The following is a 21,744-nucleotide window of genomic DNA, read 5'->3' on the forward strand; positions in this document are numbered from 1 at the left end:
GGATGGAGAAAACACTGGACAAAAAGGCAAAAAGGAACCTCTTACCCCTGGAATGTGCTGAAGAGAAAGACCAAAGAGACGTGGCCATGGTGACCACGACTTCCCCCCAAACCTGGCTCCAGGGCCCTGACTGCACTGGAGCCTTCACCCTCCACCAGGACGCCTGGGGGTGTCACCCCGAAGCCCTCACTCCCTCCAGGTTCTTCCATCCCCCCTCATCTCCACCCCAGCCTCAGCCACCACCATCCAGGCCCCGAACTCATTGCCCTCACTCCCACTCAGGGCCTTCACACCCGCTGTCTTCCCCATCTCCCCGGGGGTTCCCTCCTCACCCTGAAGTCATGGAACAAGTGTCCCCTCCTCAGGGAGTCCTCCTTGACCTTCCCAACCAGGTCAAACCCCACACAGGCCCACAGAGCCCTGGGGACCTCGTCCTGGGCACACTGGTGGCAGGGCCAGTTCTGGTTGTTTGGTGACAGTCTGTGCCCCGCGCTGGGCTGTGAGCCCTGGGTCTGGAGTGTCCCTGTTCTGTCCATGCTACAGCCCGAGGGTGGAGCTGGCCAGCTTAGGTGCTCAGGAAACACTGGTGGGAGGAGGGAAGGAGGGAGTCCTGTGGAATCAGCTCTACGAGAAGGTGCCTGAGGAAGAAAACAGTGGCCATGAAGGGAGGAGGGGGCCGGGGCACTGCGCACAGCCAGGACTTGCAGACATCTCTCCGGCGAGGAGCCCCTGAGGCCACATCAGGACACAAGATGAGGCTGACTCTGTGAGGCTCCACAGGGAGGCCCAGGGAGGGAAATGCAGGAGGCACACTGTATCTCCCCAGAGGAAGAAGGGTCTCCACTTAAGACTGTGGAAGGACCTGCCCCTCTGACATACCCCTCCCCTGCCCCCCAACCATCCATGGCTCCCCAGTGCCAGCCTGACAGACCCACCTTCCCTCCCCCTCCCCCCCAATTTGTCCCACAGCCCTAGGCTTCAGGCCACCAGCCCACCCCTGGTCCCCAACCCACTGCATACTTCGTGCTTCCCTGCCTTTGTCCTGCTGTCCCCTCTCCTGCAATGCCCCTCACCCCTCCCCTGCCTTCTGAAGCCCAAGTCCCCTTCAACACTCAGCTCAAGTGTCACCTCCTCTAGGAGGCCTTCTCTGATTCCCTTTGGTGCCAACTGTGCTTGTCCCTCCTGTTCTCAGGGAACCTAGTTTATGTGTCTTGTTTCCGTCTTACCAGGAGACTGTGAGCCTCTGAAGGTGACAGGAGGTTTGGTTCTTCTCTTCCCTAATGCCTGGCACACAGCCTGGCATGTAGAAACTTGCAAAGTGGGCTGGATGAGTGAATGAATGAATGAATGAGTGAATGAGTGAATGAATGGGTGAATGAATGGATATTACTAGCCTTCATCTACTGTGGACAAGACACTGTGCTGACATGTACAAGAACCATTTCATTGCATCCTTCCTACAACCCCTTGCACTATGTGCTGACTCATGCCCGTACCATGGATGGGGAAACAGGCTCAGGGGGGTGGAGGGGCACTCTCCCAGGCCACAGAGTAACCCTCCCTGGCAGTAGAACCCTCCTGCTCACCTCCGTCTGATGCCTCGCCCTCTGGTCCTGAGCTGAGGCCACACTTCATGGTCACGTCCAGGATGTCCCTGCCGACCCCACCCTCACTGGGACCCATGACGGCTGCTTCAGCTGAAAGTCATGATCACGAACATCCAGCCTCAGGTCCAGAGCAATAGAGAAGGAACCGCCTTTTCCCAGTGCGTGTGCAGGGACGAGAGTGGCTGCCCAGGAGGGTCCCTGCCTGACTCACAGGTGCAGCCACAGGAGACGCCCCCAGTCCTGCCCACAGACACTCTCCACGCTCCTCATCAGCAGAGACCCCTCTCCTCTCCCCGCCAGGGGCTGGCGCCCTCCCAGGCCCACGTGGACGCTGGCAGGGCCCTCTCCTCAGCCCCGGGAGCATCATCTATGGACCACGGTACTCGGGCTGTGAAGTCAGGATCATCTGTGTATCTGCAATGACAGAGGCCACGGGGCCATTCAAACCCCGGAGATTGTGGGGAAGGAAGGAAAACAGAAAAAGCAGAGGGAGCAAAGAGGAATCGGATGTGCCGGGGAGATTAATCCGCTGCTCACACATGAAAGAAATATATTCAATTATATTTTATTGCATTTCATTTGATCGTACACGTTTGTAGTTAGCTGCCTGCAAGCCTCTCTCTGGATTATCCAGAGAGAAAGCACAACAAAAGAGGAGAGAATAAAAACACAGACAGAAAAGCTCCTGAAACTGAAATCACCAAGAGACAAATAAAAGCCAGGCTTGAGACAAAAGCAGCCACTTGGCGCCGAGGCCCTCTCAGCACTGGCCCCAGGTCATCGCAGCCACACAGCCCAGACCAGCGCCCTTGGCTGGATGGTCCTGATCACCAGCATCGGGGAAAACTCATGCCAGAGTCAGGGGACCCAGGCTGCGGTCTTGAATCGGCCCCGATATGCTCTGTGCTTTGGGCAGGTCACTGCCTGTCTCTGAGCTTCATTCCCCAATGGAGAAATGAGATGCCTGAAACAGATGCCCCTAAAGAATATGGGGATACAGAGCAAGAAGGTTCATACATGATCCAGAGCAAGGAAAGAGGACCCCAGAGACATGCTGGGGGCTGTGATTTTCAGCAGATCCTCCCCGCCCCCTCCCCAACCTTCCTTCTTAGGTTGGACGGTCTGTTCAATGCTTCAGTGACTCTGGCTCTATTTTTATTCATCAGTTTATGTTGTTCATTATAGTCCACCAATGAGTGAGATCATGTGACATTTATCTTTCTCCGACTGGCTTATGTCACTTAGCATAATGCTCTCCAGGTCCATCCATGCTGTTGCAAAAGGTAAGAGGTCCTTCTATTTTATAGCGTAGTATTCCATTGTGTAGCAGACCAATGTTCTTCATGAGCATAGACGAAAAATTTCATAACAAAATTTTAACAAATCAAATCCAACAATACCAAATAATAATAACAACAACAACAACATATCAGGATCAAGTGGGGTTTATCTCAAGAATGCAAGGTTAGTTTAACATTTGGAAGTTAATCTATGTAATTCAACATATTACTAGTAAGTAACGGCAGCGGATGTACAATCATCACAATAGATGCCCAAAACAAATTTTATAAAATTCAATATTAATTAATTATAAAAAAGGAACTAGGAGCATTAGAGAACTTCCTCAACCTGAGGAAGAATGATTATGAAATACTGACAGCTAACATCATTCTTAATAGTGAAATACTATTAAGATCAGGAACAAGAGGGAAGTAACTCTTCTCACCTCTTCTATACAAGTTTGTACCGAAAGCTCTAGCTGGTATGATACGGCAAGAAAAAGAAATAAAAGCCAAGGATTGGGAAGGAATAAGTAAGCTGTTTTTACTCATAGATGTCATGATTGCCTCTGTAGAAAATCTAACGGAATGTACAATAAAAGTTTCTAGAACAAATAGGTAAATTTAGTAAGGTGGCAAAATAAAAGATCAATATATGAAAGTAAATTATATTTCTGTATGGTAGCAATAGAAATCAGAAATAAACATTAAAAGCAACACCATTTACAATAGCACCAAAAACATGTTATATTTAGGGATAGATCTGACTTAAAAAAATGTGCCGAGCTGGAACTCTGAAAACTTTAACATATTGCTGAGAGAAATTGAAGAGGGCCTATCTAAAGGAGAGAAACTCTATTTTTGGTTGGATGATGTCAATTCTCCCCCATATTGATCACTGGATTCAATAGGATTGTAAGCAAAGTCACAACATTTTTTATAGAAATTGAAAAATTAATTCTAAAAATCATATGGAAATGCAAAAGGCTAGATTGCCAAAGAGAAGAAAGAGTTTGCTGGACAAATACCACCTGATTTCAAGATTTATTATGAGATTTCAGTTATTAAGATAGTGTGGTGTTAGTGGGGGGAAAAAAAACTTGACTCAGGCCATATATAAAAATTAACTTAATATTCATTATAAACCTAAATTCAAAACCCTTTAACTATAAAATTTTCTAGAAAAAAAAAAGGCAAAAATATGTATGACCTTGACAAAGATTTCTTAGATACACTCAAAGCATGTCCATAAAATAAGAAATTGGCAAATTGGACTTCACCAAAATTGAAAACTTCTACTTTTTCTTAGTAAAGGAGTTGTAATTCAGAATATATAAAAATTCTGAAAACTCAGTAACAAGAAAAGTAACTACTTCAAAAGAGGCCAATAATTTAAACAAAAACTTCACCAAAAAAGACACTATGGATGGTCAATAAGGAAATGAAAAAATGTTAAACATCATTAGTCACTAGGGAAAGCTAATTAAGACCACAATGCGATACCACTGCACACCTAATTAGAATGACTGAAATTAAAGAGACTGATGATACCAAGAGTTGGTGAGGATGTGATGAAACTGAAATTTACACACTGATGTCATATTCTGCTTTCAAAGAGTGTGTGTTCATTTCTTAAAAACTTCAACATATAACCCTAGCTGGTTTGGCTCAGTGGCTAGAGCATTATCCTGCAGACTGAAGGGTCCCAGGTTTGATTCTGGTCAGGGCACATGCCTGGGCTGTGGGCTCGATTCCCAGTGAGGGGTTTGCAAGAGGCAGCCGATCAATGATTCTCTCATCATTGATGTTTCTATTTTCTCTCCCTCTCCCTTCCTCTCTGAAATCAATAAAAATATATTAAAAAATAAACTTTAACATATTCCTTCCATATGATCATCATCCACTCTTTAATTTTTTTTTTAAAAGAGCCTATATCCATACAAAAGCTTGTGCATAAATGTTCATAGCAATCCTATATAATAAAAGCCTAGGTGGTGTCACGCAACATCGCCACAAGATGGCTGCCCCCACGTCATCACAAGATGGCCAGCAGGGAGGACAGTTGTGGGCAATCAGGTCAGCAGGAGAGGGCAGTTGGGGGAGAACAGGCCAGCAGGGGAGGGCATTTGGGGGCAATCGGGCCTGCAGGGGAAGGTAGTTAGGGACCACCAGGCCAGCAGGGGAGGGCAGTTGGGGGTGACCAGGCTGGCAGGAGAGCAGTTATATGTCAATCAGGCTGGCAGGGGAGCAGTTAGATGTCAATTAGGCTGGCAGGGGAGCAGTTAGGGGGTGATCAGGCAGGCGAGTGGTTAGGAGCCAGCAGTCCCAGATTGTGAGAGGGATGTCCGACTGCCGGCAGTCAGACATCCTCCAAGGGGTCCCAGATTGGAGAGGGTGCAGGATGGGCTGAGGGACAGCCCGCCCTCCCCATTCACAAATTCATGCACCAGGCCTCTCGTTTTTCTTATAGTAACTAGAGGCAGCTCAAATGTCCATTAATAGCTGAATGAATGAACAAACTGTTGCCTACCCAAACAATACTAACACTTTAATACCATTCAGCATTGAAAAGAAATGAATGACTGATACATACAACACAAACCTCAAAATAACCATGTTGAATACATACACTGTATGAGTCCATTGACATAAAATTGTAGAAAATGAGATTTAGTCTCCAGTGACAGCAGCAGAGGGGCAGTGGAGCGGGGTGGGGTGGTGGGATGATCACGGTGCAGGAGAGAAGTTAGGGTCATGGATCTGTTTACTATCTTGAGTGTGGAGAGGGTTTCGTGGGTATGTGCCTGTCAAACGTATCAAATTATACACATTACAAAGGAAAGCTTACTGTATGTCAGCTCGACCTCAATAAAACTGTTCAAATACCCTAATAACCATGCATGCTGTGCCTGGCTGGTGTGGCTCAGTGGGATGAGCCTCCTCTCATGCACCCGGACACCAGGAGGTCACCTGTTCAATTCCCAGTCTGGGCACATGCCCAGGTTGCAGGGCTCTATCCCCAGTAGAGGGCGTGCAGGAGGCAGCCAATCGATGTCTCTCTCATAGATGTTTCTATCTCTCTCCTTGCTTCCTCTGAAATCAATAAAAAACTTTTTTTTAAAAAAAAAATGAGTCTATGCTCCGCTGTACTCTGTACACCTGCACCGCCCTGGCTTGGGGCTCCTGTGGACAAACTTACCCCACCCGCTCCAGCTCTCAACTTCTGCCGGTGTGATTATGGAGGGGGCAGGGAAATCAATGAGACAGGCCAAGAAGGTCCCTCTCTGCTGGGACGCGGGAGCCCCGGGGAACAGGCAGGAGATGGGTGACAAGTGTTCTCGTACTGTTCACTCATGCCCTGTGATTTAATAGAGTTTTGACATGTCTCCAGCTGAGTGGCAGCCAGGCCGTGGGCTGTGTGAAATTGGGTGGATAAAAAGCCGGAGCAAAGGGCACCAAGACCTTGGCTCCCTGTCATTTCACTGCCAGCTCTGCCAGAGCCCAGCTGGCACGAAAATGGAGAGTAAGAGCACAAATAAGAGAGAAGGAGAGAGACAGAATTCCATGAAATGGCTCCTCCTGTGAGTCCCGCTGTTCTGGCAGAAGGGTTGTCGGGAGGCCCCACCCAGCTGTGCAGAGGCGACCCCCGCCACTGGCAGTGGATTCCGAGGTGCTCCAGTCCCAAGCACTGAGCACCTAGATGTGTCAGGCAGTGGCAAGGCCCTCACCTCTTGGACAAGCACCTACGATGTGCTTGACACTGTGCCACGCCCTGGGGATGAGCAGGGAACAAGACACCGAGGTCCCTGCTCTAGGAGCCCTCACGTTCCCAGCGAGGACCTGGAGTCAGGAGGGTGGGGCTGCAAGTCCCAGCTTTGCTCTTTGCCAGCCACGTGACCCAGGGGCTCTGCATCCTTGGCACCCTTCGTACACCGTGAGCGCATCTTCACCTTCTAGAAGATTATGGCGGGAGGATAAATAAAAAAGCTCTCAGCACACGGCCCCGCAGGGACTAAGCACTAAGTGTTCAATGAACAGCTGCTTTTAGTATTAATCATGATTGTACTTATAGCAACTGCTTAAATAAAATATAAAACCAGGAGTTATTTCCTTCTGTTTTGAGACTTCTGCTCTCTGTTTCTTTCTTTCATTCATTCATTCATTCATCCCACACACATGAACCGGGCACCTTCCTGAGCCCAGCAGCCCTCCCGCCAGGATGCCAGCAATGAAGAGGACAGATAGGGCACCCACCTCCTGGAACTGACATTTCTGTGGGGAAGAGATGAATGAATTAAACCATTATAGGCTGGGACTGGAAAGCACAAAATGTAGGGCACAGTAAGAGAGTAATGCTCTCCCTGTGAGGATCCATCTCCTCGGTGTGAGGAGGAAACCACACCAGCGTTGGCAGGCACCAAGCAAGCTGCCTCCTCCATCCCATGCCCTGCTTGACATGTTCCCCCCCGCCCCCCCCCCGCCGCCCCGGACACCCCACAATCACTGGCTGTGCCTTAGTACCTGACTCAATGGTGTCCCCTCTCGCCCCTCTGTGGTTGACCCATCCTGGGAACCACCCAGCTCTCAGCAACCTCCTGTCTCCCTCACTAACCCAACCCTCAGCCCTGGGGGTGAGAGTCCAGTGATGGCCGCCATGCCTGTGGTCTTTACTGATCAGGTCACAGTTGGACACCTGACTCAGGCCGGGTCAGTCAGACTTGGATTCGACCTGAGAGAGCCTGCCAGGCCCTGCTGGTGGCTCGCAGGGGGAGGACGGAAGGCCCCTTGGCTGGAGCCCCAGGGGTCAAGAAGAGGTAGAGAGTGGGGAGGAGAGAGGAGGCCCATCAGCATCTGCCCCAGGAGGTATCCTGAGAGGTCAGCTCAGCCAGTGACCCCTTAACATGTGGGGAAAGTGAGGCCCAGGAGAAGGGGCTCAGCACCCAAGGGGCAGGGGCGCCCCAGCTCTCTGCCTGCACTGGGACCTCCCTGGTACAGCTCTGGGATGGGGGAGGAGGAAAAGGGAAGCAATCAGAGGGAGGCGGAGGTGGGGCTGGTGCAACCATGGGAGGGGATAAAGCAGGGAGCAGAGAGGATAATAGTGCTCTGATCAGCGAGAGCACAGCCCTGCATTTAGTGGGGTTGTTTTACTCAGATTTCTAGCAGCTCATCAGCTGGAGAGGTTTTTTTAATATAATTTTTAAAAACCCTCTGTGTCTAAATCTGGACTTTTCTAATGTTCAGATTTCAACCCCCATATCATGTACCTGGCCCTGACCCCCAAGCTAATCAGTCTAACTTGGAGGCCCTGACTGTCTCCAGATGGCGATAGACTGGGCGGTAGGGGGGCGGGGGCGGGGGGCGTACCTGGATGGCGCCCGTTGGTCCCTGTCCTCTCACTCCCCAGGGCCTGAGCACTGAGCTGGGGAGCGAGAGAGTTGGGTGCAGGAGAGGCTTGACCAGTGCCCAGCCGCATGGTCTTGGTGTCCTCACTGTGAAATGAGGGTGACAACTCCGAGGGCTGTGCAGGCACCAGGATGGCGTGGGCGGGCACAGGGCCTGGCACTGAACGGTCACTCACTGGAGCCCACAGCTCCTCCCTGCAAAGGAAGAGCAACGTGGAAAATCCCTTGAAATGTTTTAGTTGCAAGTGATAAGGAAACCCAATCACCTAAGTCAGCTTAAGCAGAAAGCTAGTTTGTTTTGTCCAAGGTAACTGCAGAGCACCTGACCCCAAGCTCAGGCCTGGCCCCTGCCTGTGGCCACAGGAAAGGAAAGGAAAGGGAAAGGGAAAGGGGAGGGAAAGGGAAAGGGAAAGGGAAAGGGAAAGGGAAAGGGAAAGGGAAAGGGAAAGGGAAAGGGAAAGGGAAAGAGGAGGGAAAGGGAAAGGGGAGGGAGAGGGAAAGGGGAGGGAGAGGGAGGGGGAGAGGGAGGGGGAGAGGGAGGGGGAGAGGGAGGAGAGGAGAGGGGAGAAGAGGAAGCCTCCCAGGGCTCCGCACTGGAGACTGGAAGCCCAACACCACCCTATATACTTGGGGCAGCGTCACAGGGAGCTTAGCTAAAATACAAACACGAGGTTCCCCGGGCAGATGTATGTCCCTGGGTGGGGGGCAGGACCCCCAGAGCTGCTCACAGCCAGTGCTGGGGGGTGAGGTCGCGGTGGCCCCTCCTATGGCTCCAGAGAAGACCACGCTAACACACAGGGCAATCATGTGCTCCTGGAGACTTCAGCCCCACAGGGAGGCTGATCTGCTGTCCAACGCAGCATCCTGTCTCAGAGGTGAGCTTGGCCAGAGGCACCTGAGCTAAACAGAAGGGCCCTGCCTGCTCCCAGCCCCACCTCCATCTGTGTCCCTCCCTGGCCTCAGGGACCAACACTGTGGCTGGAGGGTCTGGTCCCAGCTCCCCTCCCCTCACCCCCTCCCCGTCCCTGCTCTGAGAGCCTGAGCTTGGCCATCTCAGCACCAGCTGGCCTGGTCCCTAAGGGAGTCTCTGCCTGGGTGAGGCCCATCTGGTCCCAGGTCCCACTCTGCTCCTGAAGCCCTTCCCCCTGCCAAATAAGGTCCCCACCGCCCCTCCCACCAAGCTGAGGGCAGTGCAACCCTCACTGGCCCAGCATCCACAGTACCTTGTCAGCACAACAGCATCAACAACAACAATAATAGTAATAACCAAACAGAAACATCCAGTGAGTCCCGACCATGTGCCAGACCTATGCTAGATGCTTCTCATGCATTATCTCATTTAATCTTCTGAGCAGGTCTAAGAAATGGAGATTCTGGCTTAATTTGCTGAAAATCCATTTAGTAAATAGTCCATTTATTAAATGACCAATTTACCGAAAATCCATTTGCCCAATGATCCATGAGATACCCAGTGACAGGCAGATACATGAGCCCTGGGCTGGGCCTAGAAACCACAGAGGTGGAAACAAAGGCAGGGCCACAGCTATGAGGGGCCCACACAGCTCATTCCCCCAGAGTCCCCCATGCCAGCCCCTGCCATGCAGACGCCAGCCCCTGCCCCTGTTAGGCGGCCCGACACAGAGGCGGGGCTACAGTCAGAGAGAAAGCCTGGCCCACTGAGAGCATGAAGGCCTTGGGCCATCTCGCCTGGCCGCCACCATCCTATCCGCAGCCTGGGAGCCATCAGCACCGACACCACAGCGGGCACCAGAGCGGGCACCACAGCGGGCACCACAGCGGGCACCACAGTGGCAGGTGTGGAACTGGTCCCGGGGACACGGCCCACACTCGCCTGCCCAGATTTGTGCCCAGGATGCGGAGAGCTCGGCAGTACATTTTATTTTCTTAAAACAAATCAACTTTCCACCATAACATAAAGAGTAGAGTGTGTCTGGGTATTGGAGGCCTAGGACAAACACCCAGTTCTGCAGGTTTTATTGGTCTCACCCTCGGTCACCTGCCCCCCTCCCAGGGGTCACCAGAGGCCGGCTGTGTGCTCAGAGCCTGTGTGCTCCTCCCCCAGCTGAATGGCTGTTTTCTTCTCTGTTCTTATTTCTGTTACCCGCTCCCTCCCTCTCTCCCTCATCCTCCCTTGCTGGTGATAATCTCTGGGAAAGGAAAACACCAATTCGGACCGGTGCTGTCCTTCATTAATTAGGATTTAGTTCTTTTTTTTTTTTTTTGAAGTGCTCCGAGATTGACAATGAAAGCACTGATCAAAATTAATATTTCCCTGCTGTCGAGAAGACAGGAGTTGTTCCAGGGTGTGGGTGTCTTTTTAAAGAGCTTCAGTATGGGAGACGCTGGGAGGCCAGCTTGTGGATTAGCAAATCCCCCCACCCTCCCAGGCAAAGCAAGAATTCAAGGGAAAGGAGGGTGGTTTAGCTGAAAGAACAGAGGGTGAGCCTTGAGGCAGGGCTAGGGAGACCCCACAATAGGGGCTGGAGCCCATTTGGCCCCCCAACTGGATTCTCTGGGTCTGGGAGGGAGAGAAGGAAGAGATGGGGAGGGAGAGAGGCAGAAAGAGACGCCTCTGTCCAACAGTGGGACAGGTGGCTTTGTCGGGTAGGGAGCTCCCTGTCCCTATAAGAGCCCACGTTATGACTCACAGGACAGTGAATAAAGGGCTGTATGCCTTTCTGGGGTGGGGGGAGGGTGGGGGGACACAGGGAGGCCGACTAAGGTGGCATCCTATGCTCAGATTCTGGCTCCAAGATGTCTGTTAACTCCATGCTTCTCCGAATCATCCCAGAGTTCTAAGGGCCAAGCACACTGCGAATATGGTTAGGAGTCTTTCTGAGCGATTCCTTCATGCTAAGACTCTGGGCCTGTGATTCTATGAATGCATCTGCGATGCTATGATTCTAGGATTTTGTGAAAGGAATTAGACTCTCAGATACGGCGACTCCCTCTATTAAGGTGGCTTTGAGTCTATGAAAGATGCTCTAATTCCAAGATCTTGTGCGTCACCGATGCCTTGAAAGGCCTGACAGATCTGAAAATCCCGGCCTGCGTGAGAGAAGGGAGGTTCCAAGACCTCCCCCCCCCCCCCCACTCAGGCTTCAGAGTCTGCAGGGGGACCCCCTGGGCAATGCCCTCTCAGCACTAACATGGGGGTCCCTTGGAGTCGTCCCCTCCCCCTCTCCTTCCCTGGCTCACCCGGTCTCCCCATGAAGGATCCAGGGTCCTGGGGGTGAACCGAGCATCCCAGAACCTGGTTAACCTGCCAGCAGAAATGGACCCCTGCCTTTTGGGTTCCTCACTCACAACTCTTGGGGAACAACCCCCCAAACAGGCTGGGACACCTCCTGGCTTCTCTCCACTGGCCCCTCTACCCCCAGACCCAGGGCAGCCAGCATGGGTGCACCCCGCTGCTGCCTGCCCCGGGCTCCCTGGCAGCATTCACTGTTGCAATAACTGAGGTCAATCTATCCCTGGGGACCTCTGTGCCCATCCTGGGAGGCTGAGTGGGCGAAATGGGCCCAGAAACCCAGGTGACAGAGCCCCTGAGGCCAACCCCTGGGCAGACATGGCTCCCAGCCACACACGTTGTCCCTGGAATCTTCAACACTGTAGGGACGAGGGACGAGGGGCAGCCTCGGACACCAGTGGAAATTTCCTCATGTGACTCACACAAACAAGAAGCAGCGGCTTGGGGACGGGAAGCCAGGAGCCCACTTCCATGTCAGCCCTGTGTGTCCTTCCTGACCACTCGCCCTGCTCATCATGGAGGTCCTCTCCTACATTCAGTGTCTAATCCGGTGGCTCTCGGTGGGCTCTGAGCAAGGGCTGTCCTTCCGGCTCAGTTTGGTTTCTACGGAAAGGAACTGGGCCCTGGGGAGGGGAGAAATGGAGATGAGGCAGGGAGGGGCTGGATTCTGGGGGAGGCAGATCCGCAGCGGGTCCTCAGGACTCCCAGGGAAGCCCCTCCCCAGCAGGAATGTTGGGGTCCCCAGGGCACGTGGCAGAGAGGCAACCCGGTGCCCAGATCCCGGGCGACTTGGCCATGGAGAGAGGAATAGGGCGATGGGCTCAGCCCTGGGCAGCCTGGAGCGAGGCCTGCGTGTGAGAGGAGGGGGTCGCTCGGGGCCAGGAAGCCAAGGCCCTCGCCAATCTGCTTCCTGTGGCCTCAGGCCCAGCGGCTGGATCGACCATCTCTGCAGCTGCTGCCCAGATGCCCTGGCCGCATGTGAACAGAGGGGAGCCCGCACCCAGACAGGACAGGCCTTTGGCTCAAGAATCAGACAGTGGCCAGCCGGCCGCCTCCACATGGGAAGACGCCTCATGAAGCCGGAGCCACCAGGGGACAGATCAGAGCTGAGCAGCCCCATTCCCCCTCTGGCCTGGTTTCCACTCCGTGCCCAGGAGCTGAGGTGGCTGCTATAGGACACACAGACAGAGGAGGGCACACAGGCAGCCGGGACAGGACGGGGAGAGACAGAGGCCTGAGGGTGGGGCTGGCCTGGGAGAGAAGGGGCTGCGGGAGAAGGCTGTGTTTGGAGCCCGCTCCTCACCAGGCCCGGGAACGGTGCTCCACACCCCTTGTCTCTAATCCTCACAACTCTTAACAGGGAAGATGCTATCCCATCTTGGGCACCGATGGGCACTCGCCCTGCGCTGGGCACTTCCACAGTCTGCTTTCGGTCTCCACGCCCCAGCGAGGAGGGAACTGTTCTCCCCATTTCCTAGGTGAGCAAACTGAGACCCAGAGGGGCACAGTCACCCAGCGGCAGGGACCGTGGTAGACTCGCCCCAGCTCTTTGGATTGTGGAGTTTGTTCTCTCCAGGGGGCCTGCGGGCTCTTCCTGGGGCCCTATGGGCAGCGTTCAATGCGGAGACAGAAGCCACACAGTGACTGGAATAGGGGCTGCTTAATGTGAAGAATTCACAAGCTGTCCAGGTAGTGATTCTACGGGTGTAAGGAGACATCCGAAGGGAATCTGAGGACCAAGGAAGGACAGTCCTGGCCAGAGGCGCCTCCCCAATATGAGGTCAGACCTCATGGAGAAGGTGTGCTTACAGCCCCCTAGATAGTAGAGGAGTTTCTGGGTTCAGCCAGAACTGATGGCGGTGGGGGGTCAGGGAGGGGAGCAGGAAACACCCCCAGGGCACAGAGCAGCCTAGGCGGTGGGGGGTGGGGGTGGAGAGATTCCGGGCTCTGCAGGTGTGAGACCAGGTGCACACAATCCCCTGAGTCACCTGCAATCAGTGGGCCACACACAGAGAAGTCATCACCGCACCCAGGGCAGGCTGCGAGCTGACCAAGGGACCCTGTGCTCTGGGTGTGCAGCTGGGACCAAGAACCACTGGGTGGCCCCCCACACTCGCGGGGATGACAGAAGTGCCTGCAAGAGCAAGGAAAAACTAACCAGGCCAGCGGACCAGGGAGAGGCCCCTGCCCGTCCATGTCCCTCCGGCGCCCTCTACCGGCACAGTTTAACAGGGTGCACTCGGGCAGTCCATACCCAGGAACAGGGACTCAAGGGAGAGTTCGGGGCAGAGAGGCAATAACAAACCAGGGGTGGGCAAACTCTCCCCCGCGAATCCCATCTGGCCTGGCACCTGTTTTTGTATGGCCCGTGAGCCAAGAATGATTGTGACATTTTTAAATGATTGGAAAAATGATCCAGAGAAGATTTTATGAGGTCAATATTTCACCAGGAATACTTCATGATGTGAACATTATAGAAAATTCCAATTTCGGCATCAAATAAGTTTTCAATTGTGTCATTTAAAGGGTTGTGGAGATTTCTTTTCTCTCTGGTTACACAAACACAGACATTGTATCCTTGATTTGTCTCTTGGCCCACCAACCCTAAGATATTTAATAGCAGCCTCTACAGAGCGAGTTTGACAACTCCTGCGGTGAATTGGTAGCTGCTCGGGCTCCCTTGGTCCATGAATTGCCCTCCATGCCACCCTCACAGCTGGCAGAACTGGGCTGCCACCCCCTGGCCTGGCCAAGGCTCTGGACATCTCAAGGCCAGGAGATGGAAAAGGAGCCCACTTGGGGACCCTCACACAGACACCTTGGGGTGACAGATCTGGAAGGGAGCCTGGAGAAGGGGTGTGTGTAGTCTTCTCTGAAGGTACAGTCCTCTTTTGGGGGGTTTCCCCCATGGGAGAGATGATTGCCCCATCTGAAGGCGTTGGGAGGAGGCAGTTAAAGGGATCAGTTGCTGCTGGCATGCCTCAGTAAACGAGCTCTCTGACCAGGTCTGAGCCCTATTCCTGGACCACAAAGCTTCCCAGTGCCAGCCCCTCCAAACCAGCCCCACCCTCTTCAAAACACACCAGCCTAAGATGACCTTCACACTCATCTTGTCCTATCTCTGGGGCCCATTTCACAGATGGGAAAGCCAAGGCCCAGGAAGAGCCATATGGTGTCAAAGCAGGAGTAGAAACAGCAGAAACTGAGAGACAAAGGGCCTGCCTTCCAATTCCTGCTCCAGCTCGAGTGCCTTGCAGACCTGCATGTCTCTGAGCCTCCTTACCACCCGGGAAATGGTCACAACCTGCCCTCGCTGCAGCCAGCACGGTGCCCTGCACACATCTGTCTGCCTTAGTTCCTCCCTCTGCCAAGTGGGTCTGTAAAATGATCACTGTGACGCTTACGTTAGAAAATCCACGTACAGCCCCCAGCACACAGTAGGTGCCCAAGAAATGGTAGCACAATCGAAGATCAAGGCCACCCTGACCCAAATCCCCAGATATTGCGGCCCTTCCCAAAGCCAACACGCCTGATGCCAACAGGCTCCAGGGACCAAGCCTGCCAGCTCCGAGGCAGCTCTGAGGAGGAGGGAGAAGCGTCCCAGAGCAGCTCCCGCCATCCCTCACGTTAATTGTGTGTGTCTCTGGAACAGATGGGGTGGTGGGTCTTGCTTTTCCCTGTTTTTCAGAGAGCTTTGGTCCAGGAGATAACTGTGTAATTAAACAAGACAGTGCAAACAAGGCTCCGACAGCCCTCGCCGACTTCCCTACTTGTAAATCTATTAATGAACTTAATTGCAAAGATTGAACCCTTACTGAAACCTGGTAGCCAGTTCACCATGGTGCCAAAAAAAATCGTTGTCCAAGACTTACAGAAGGAAAAGAATATAGATATTAATTAGCTTAGCTCTGTTTATCTCTACAAAAATTATATATATATACTGTCTCAGCCCTGGGCAGCCTGGAGCCAGGCCTGGCATAGTGATGTGACATTTGCCAGTAGACAGGCTGCCCTGGGGAGACGAGACACTGGTTTTCCTTCCATCTAGAGCTTGTTTATCACCTTCTGTTAATCAAAGCGAGAGCTGAAAGAGATTTGGAGTCGCGTCTCCTAAGAGCAGATGTGGGGAGAATTGAGATGAGTGAATGGCGGGAGATGGGTTTGAGAGGAATGCCGAGATAATGCCTGCTGCCTTCCTGGGAGCCGGGCATGCAGAACATATGGCCCCACGCAGGGAAGAAGGTGGGAAGGGGGCGCCTGCAGAGGGCAGGCGAGAGGATGCGGGCTCCACATGAGCTGTTGACGGCCAACACTCAGGGCAGGTGGCGGATGGACGCACTGACCAGGTGATTGGCATCTTCATCCCGCCCCCACCAACTCTGCCCCCACCCGTCAGCGGCAAATGATGGCTCTGCCCGCCTGGCCTCATTTTCCTTGGGGACCCACCACTGCTCAGCCTTGCTCATTGTTCTGGGAGAAATCACTCCCCCACCCAGGTCCAGGGGTGCTCAGAGCCCCAGACCTGCATCCCCGGCACAGCGATAGCTTGGGGGGGGGGGGTCAGAGATGGCGGTGGAGCTGAAGTAGATGCTGACTCCCAGGCAAGCAGTTTAATGAGGGAAAGTCTGGGGAGAGCCCTGAAAGAAACGGGCCTTCGAGTTGTTTCCAATTTGGGGCTAATACAAGTAAAGCTGCACTCACGGTGCTGGGATAGACTTCTGCGGGCCTACGTGTCCTCTGGGGAAATAACCGGGTGGAACCACTAAGCCAGGGATTAGGTGTGTGTTTATAAAGAGGCTGCTGGGCTGTTTCCCACCTGCACGCCCTCCTGCAGCGCCGAGAGGCCCGGTGATGTGCCTCTCCTGCACTTGGTGGGTGAGTTGGACTCATTGTAGCCATTTTGGTGGGAGCAGAGTATCTGCTGTGGTTTATTTTGCATCTCCCTGGTCACCAGTAATATTGTCCATTTTTTCCTGTGCTTATTGGCCGTCATAAATCTACCGTGACGTGTCCCTTGGAGTCTTTTGACCATGTTTATTGCACGTCAGTAGGGAAATCTTGTACATTTTGGGGGGTTTTGTCTCTTCGTATGTATTTTTAGTTTTGGCTTCAATAGAAAATAGTGTTCTTATTTTACTTGCCACTGTTTTGGCTGCTAGTACACAAAAAAACAGCGGAGGTATACACAGCAAACGTACACACCCCTCAGCAAGTATTTAGAGTATCCTGAGCCCATTTAGTCTCGATGGTACCGGAAAGGGGAGAGAGTGAAGGGAGAAGTAGGCTAATGCTAATCGTTGACATTCTATCGCGCACAGTGTATGTCAGGCACATATATTCGCTCTAAATCCTCAGAACCACCCTGTGAGGCAGGTGCTGTCAATATTCATGCCATCTTACACGAGGAAACTGAGGCACAGAGCTTACGTAACTGCGTAAGGGTCACCCGGCCAGGAAATGCAGAGCCTGGTGGAAATCCAGTCTGTGCTCCCAGTCCTGATGCTGCGCTGTCTCCAGCACGTCCTTGAAGCTGACCTTGAAGGTTAATGAGTAAATGCCCATCAAGGGCTCGGCACAGTCCCAGCACACAGTCAGCGCTCATTAAATGTTGGCGAAGGTGTCAGGCACAGCTCTGAACTCTGGGGAAGCAGCAGTGGCTGAGCCAGACGCAGAGCCCTGAGGGGCTACCGGTCCCATGGGTGGGGGAGCCGGGAAGTGAATTGTCTCTCACAGCACAGAGAATAGGAAGGAGAGGAGAAGCCACAGGAGCCCAAGGAGGGAAGGGGAGACAGAGGCGGGAACAGCATGTGCAAAGGCCTGGTGATTTGGGAAGTGTTTGCGGGGGGAGCCAGGCACCACTGGGGAGGCCAGCGTGCAGCTGCTGGGCTGGCTCAGCACCCGCTCTCCTCACACAGCATGAGCCTGGGCTTTCGTGATGAGGGCTGCCTTCAGGATGAGCCCTCCACACTGGGGGTGATTCTGACAGACCCGGGGGGGGGAGGGTGGGGGGGGAGTGCCAGGCACCCCTGCTTCCCGTCCCATCCCCTCTCCCTCGGAGACTGTTCCAGTCCATTAAGTGATGAAGCAGCCTCATTTTGGAAGCTTGCAGCTCATTAACTGGGGAAGAGGGAATGAGTGAGGGAGACTCTGAGAGGCCTCCCCAGAGGCCCCGCCTGCTGCTCCAGCCCCCGGGGGCTGGGAGGGGCTGCAGTAGCAGTTCTGAGACCCCAGTTCCATGCCTTGGGGAGACCCAGCAAACTGCGTCCTACTCACCAAGGTACGCAGCCCCACGTGGCCTCCCCACGGGGCCCCTTCAGTCCTGCGCGGTAGGACCAGGCGCTGGCTGTGAGGAGGCTGGCGCTGAAGACCCAGGGCTGTGAGGACAGAAGAGGGTCCCACATGCCCCCCTTCGTCAAGGGCGCCTTCTCCCAGCCTGGGCAGCAGGGCCCGCCGACCCCACCATGGAGGCAGGCACAGAGGGGCCTCGGCAGGGCTGGAACAAGCTTTTGGAGGGGAAACCATTATTATCCGGCCACGGGGTGAGGGGCCAGGTGCTGGCTTTGGGCCTGTGTCTCTAGCTCTCCCTTTCCTGACGTGGGAGAGGGAGGCAGAGGTCTCTAGAAACCTGAAGGAGACTGTGCCTGGCCCCAGGCCAGGACTGTGCTTGACACGCTCCCTGTCCCGTCCTCGGGCTGCCTAACCAGGGCCTACGTGTGTAATCCACCCCCGACCTCCTGAGGGATAAAGATGGTAGGACAGGAGCACTCAGGTGGCCTCCCCATCGCCCACCCACTGGACAATGGGAAGGACCTGGAAAGGTAGGGCTACAGCAGAAGCAAGGGCTCAGAGGTAGGAGTCCCGATGGAGTAATAAGGGGATGGTGGGGGACAGGCCTGGGTGAAAGACAGGACCCACGCTGGGGACGAGGGGCGGATGTCTCCATGCACAGGGCAAGTGGCATGTTCTGTAGAGCTCAGAAGGCCAGGGACTCAAGTCCCAACAGGCTGATTGGGTGGTTCCTGTCACCTCTGACTGTGCACCATCACTGTCATCATCTGCAAGGGTAACTGAGGCTGGTGCCCTGACCCACCCTCCAGGGGCCACAGAGGCTTGGTGGGCAAGGAGGCTAGCTGGGACAGGTGGGGCAGCTTCCTGATGAGTGGGTGTGTCGGGTTGTGCCGCCAGCCCCTGCCCTGAGGGTCACTTCTAGCCCCAGCATCAGGCCAAGGCTGCCAGTGGAGAGGCCTGGCCAGAGCCCAGAGCTGGTGGGCGCAGGTACCGCTGTGTAGGGAAGGGCGCGCAGCAGGCATGCTGTCCCAGTGGAAGGGTGTTTGCGAGGGCTACGTGCCCTAGTGCATCTGGCAGCACGAATCCCAGCACATCTCAGCATCCAGAACTTAGAAGCATGGAGTTTTGGAGTCACATACACCCAAGATTTGGGATTCTAAGAATCTCAGAATTTAGAATTGCAGAGGCTCAGAGCCCAGAAAGTGAGATGCGAGGCAGTTCAAGGACATCCCAACTAGTGGGTTTCAAATCTTTTTAAAGCAACAAGATGTGTCTTCAGAGCATCAAATAAACCTCCCCTGGGAGCCAGCACATGGAGCCGCTGAAGGCTAAGTCTCTCAATGGAGCTTGATGGGGACTTCGGAGGCCCTTCTGCTTGCTGCCTCCCCCCCCTCTTCGCCCACCTTATTGCCCACCAGGCAGCCCTAAAACACCATTGTCCACGCACCTTAACTGAGGATGGAGATGCTGAGCCCCGAGAGGGCATGGGCCTGCCACTCCACCGTCTCTCCACCTGAGCTCTGGCTCCTGCAGCCCTGGCTGCTGCCAGGCTGGGCGCACATGGATGAGTTGGCACTGGGTGTCTGGGCTGCCAGGAGCAGATAAGCAGGATCCAGAGGAGGACAGAGAACTAACTATCCAGGGCTCCTCTCCTGAGCCTGGCCTGAGGCCAGACGCTGTCAGTAGAGAAGGGTAGGGAGGGGCAGGGGGGTAACCTGTCCAGGGCATTAGGCTTGCTTTTTCCCTGCCCTGCTCTCGGGACAGCTTCAGGATTTGTTGAGCAACTACTATGAGCCAGGAGCTTTACACACATCCCCCTTTAGGACATCAGTTATCAAGCACCCACTATGTGCCAGGCACTGTCTGGCACTGGGGATAGATAACATCAGAGAACATTTCCTTCATGGATGGATCCTGACCCATGAAGCAGGTCTGACTCTTTCCCTAAGTTACTTGCCCATGTCACTGGCTGATAAGTGGCAGGGCCCGATTTGAATCCACACTCAATTACAAAGCCCGTGCTTCCCACATGGCTGGCACACAGTAGGTGCAGTAGGTGGCAAGTCCCTGTCCTTCTCCCCAGCAGAGGGTATGGAAGTTGACTCTGGGGGCTGGGGAATGAGGTAGATAAAGAGGGGTGTAAGAGAAGGCTCAGAATTGGGGGTGGTATTTGGTGTTATTTGGCACCTCAAAGTCCAATTCCTGCCTCAAGGGCACAGGATTGGCGATTGGAAGGCCTGGGGGAAGGGGGGCTGCTATCCAACCCAGCGGAGAGATTGTTGACTGATATTCAGTTCTTTACACAGAATCCTCTCACCAACCCTGAGAAGCAGAAACTGTGGTCCATTTTACTGATGAGCAAACTGAGTGACTCCATGTCTGACTCCATGGCCTCCTGATTCTACTCTGCCGTCTATTGCTTTCTCTGATTTTTCAAACCTTCTAGAACATTCCTCCCACCATTGCTTGTTGTCCCTACTTGCAGAGCAGGCTCAGGTGGTCCTGGGCCAGCCCGGAGGATGGTGATCTCTCACCTCATCCTCCCTGGAACCCCTACTTGCATCGATGTCACCCAGCTTTTCCAGCAGCCACACCCCCATCAACTCTGGCAGCTTCTGCTCAGCTTTCACAGGAACTGCTGACAAGGCAGCTCTCCCTCTACCTGTGCACTTAATTTTTTAACTTAAGTGCACAACTTTTCCAAGTGCCCATGTTACATTCCATCTGCTTAGTCCCACCCTGAGATCAGCGGGAGGCCTGTCATGTTCCATGTCCCTCCCTGTTCTGTCTCCTGTGGACCTGATTGGTTGGTGTTGCTAGTTCTTCTGAGTAACGGGGGGGTGGGGGTGGGCACAGACCCTGTGGTTAATCACTGGAGACCCTCCTAGGCCAGTGTCCACTTGTGGTGGGGCCTCCTTGGACACCATTATTCTCTTCCCTGTGGTTTGCTGGTGTCTGACCTGTTCCTACCTCTCTGTCCCCTTTCCCATCTCTCTCTCTCTCCTTGTCATTGTCCCTTACTTTCTGTCCACCTCCCCTATTTCCTCCTTCTCTGTATCCTCCTAATTCTCGCACCTCCTCTTTTCCCCTCCTCCCCTCCCTTACCCTCCCTTCTTCCTCTTCCACCTTTTTGCTTAGGTTGATGGTCAAGGTCACAGCCAGAGGCACCTCCTCACCTGCTTCCAAATTGGTCTTTGTCTGTGCCCTGGGCCACAGTGAGGGGGATGCCCAGAGCCGTGGGTGTGGCTGGGAGTAGGAGGGAACGCTGCTGGATCAACAGAGGAGATGGAAACAGCCTCACTAGTTATTGAGCACCTTCTCTATGAGAAATGGGGATCCAGTGACTGGGGGGGACCAATCTGGTGTCACACACATCTTAGCTGTATGACCTGAGGCAACTTGCTTACCCTCTCTGGGTATCTAGGGCTGCCATGAACCCTAGATGAGACCATGCGTGTGGATTACTTGGTGCCATGCCCGGCTCCAGAACGAGCTCGGGCAATCCTGGCTGGCACTATTTGTATGAGCTGGGCCCTCTGCCAGGAGCTTTTCATATACCATTTCATTAAATCTCTTCTTTTTATGATGCAATATTTTATTTGTATAAAAATTCTACATAACAAATGTGAAAATTGTGAAGCATAATAATAAAGTAAACTGCCATGATTCAGAGCTTGGGAAGTGAAAGGTTTCCAAGAGAAGTGAGACCCCTGGGCAGCCCTCCCCCCCGGCATCCCACAGTCTCCCAGAGGGGACCACTGTCCTGCACCCTGTGTCGTCCTGTCCACCCTTTCCTTTTGGTCTGACCGAATATGTCTGTACCGTCAACAAGGCATTGTTCAGTTTTGCCTCATGTGACCTTAATAAAAATGGCCTCATTATGCATGGATTTGTCA

This window comes from Myotis nattereri, assembly GCF_964212035.1.
Source record: "Myotis nattereri genome assembly, chromosome: 3".
Lineage (NCBI taxonomy): Eukaryota > Metazoa > Chordata > Mammalia > Chiroptera > Vespertilionidae > Myotis > Myotis nattereri.